The sequence below is a fragment of the Petaurus breviceps genome, unplaced genomic scaffold (assembly GCF_028583685.1).
Source record: "Petaurus breviceps papuanus isolate PSGF00001 unplaced genomic scaffold, PetGlider_PUasm1.0 180, whole genome shotgun sequence".
In the NCBI taxonomy this organism is placed as follows: Eukaryota; Metazoa; Chordata; class Mammalia; order Diprotodontia; family Petauridae; genus Petaurus; species Petaurus breviceps.
In genome coordinates this window covers 3,899,895-3,901,876 of record NW_027185782.1, presented here as the reverse complement: position 1 = coordinate 3,901,876, position 1,982 = coordinate 3,899,895, and positions in this window count along the sequence as shown.

Below are 1,982 nucleotides of genomic sequence, written 5' to 3'. Positions count from 1 at the left end.
TGGTTTGTTGATGTCACCTGAAGTTAGGACAGGAAATTTCCAAAATATGCTTGGTTCCTATTTAGGTTTCTCCAATCTATGGGTATAAAATATTGGTATAATGATTTGTACCAATACAAACACTTGAGAAAACTCATGAAAATCTAGTCTGGTACAAATGTTATTTTGCCTTACAAAAATGGGAATGACATAAAGAATGAACAGGACCCCATAAACAGATACAAAAAAACTTATAATCCACTCATCCGCTTTCCTTGGAAGGGAACTGAATTTGGGATAATCCTTTAACATTCTGGTGAGTTCCTCTTTCCCAGAGTAATTACTCTGTGTGCCCCAAGACTTAAGACATCTACCCTGTAGTTTATAGGACTTTTAGAAAGTAAATGCATTCTAAGTGCTGTGGAAGAAGTAATCCTCTTTCTATTCATTGGACTGCAACTCATTATAGTAGAGATGGTGAGGTCCTGTACTCTTTGTTGGCTTTTTCCATCTTCCATGATGTGGCTTTAGTCCTTCAACTACAGGAGCCATGTTGGTAATCTACCTCCTTCCCCAAGAAGTATGCCATTGAGAAAATTTCCATTTAGAAGGTGAGTGCATGAATTTTCAAATTTGGAAACTTGACCTTGGGGTTATCCATGTGGGAACTCCTAAAACTGGTAATGCCCAAGAAATCTGCCTTATTTGTAAGGAGGCTAGGTTTCAGGATCATGCTACCTAAAGAGTTGAAAATCTCCCCTCTTCCAACCAGATTTGGGGTTAATAAACATTGTTACTGTATTTATCACCTATTCAATTAGGAAAATTCCTTTATCATACCATGACTATACATATATTGTGCGAGATAAAAGAGTTCAGAGTCTGAATCTGAGATCAGAAAAGGTCTTTATTCTTTCTCATGAGAAAGGACTCTGCCCCTGTTGCTCAAATGGCATCTTCCAGGGAGAAAGCAACAGGTAGAAACAAGCCCGTGGTTATATAACCTTCGAATGCAGAAACCCACCCCCCAACTGGCCTTCACTCTTATTGGTAGGGAAGCTGGCCCATAACCTAAGTGCGGGAATCTCTCTTGGAGACAAAGGACACAGAAACATGTGAGTGCCCAATGCAAAGCCAGGAAGGCAGTTTTGTCTTTATTTGGCATATCTTGTGCTGAGGTGGCACTGGGGAGGATCTCCATTGCTCTAAGTCCCAGATTCCTGTAAGACTAGGTGACCTCTAAATTTAGGCCTAGTGAATGCTGAAGCCACTCTAGATTTGATTTTTCAGAATGGGGAAACTTCACTGCAAATTATTCCTCACATATGTGAAGATCATGTAAATTTGAGTGACACAGCCATCTTGAATTGGGATGGTTCTAAAATGTATTTAAACCTTCTCATTGTTTTCTTTAGGCAGTCAGATTTTAGCTGGCTCCATAGCTGTATATGTTCAGCTGACTTTAAGGAAATAAATGATATAAATATATATCACTTACCCTGTTTGCCTCTTTTAACCAAACTTTCAGGTCAACAAGGTCACAAGCTTGGGTGACTGGGAGGTGGCACCTGTGACAGATTATAGGAAAGGTTGAAAAAAAAGAGCATGGATTCTGTTTTGTCTTAATTTAATTTAAGATGCCTACAGAACATCCATTTCAAGATGATAAAAGGCAATTGGTGTGCAGGACTATAGCTCAGGAGAACTATTTATAGATTTATTTATTTATAGATCTGGGAGTCATCACATAGAAATGGTAATTAAATCTTTGGAAGCTGATGAGACCACTAAGTGAAATAGCTTAGGGGTAAAAGAGAACAAAGGGTCAGGACAGAGCCTTGGAGGACATTGGTAGATTTCCCAAGGAATGTAGCCATAAAGGGAAGTCGAGATATATAGGTAGTTAGGATTGTAGGCTTAATGAGAATAAGGATAAGGGAAACATGGGCATTTGTGTAGGAAGCAGGGAAAAGTAACCTCAGTGAGTACCTTCCTCCCTCCCT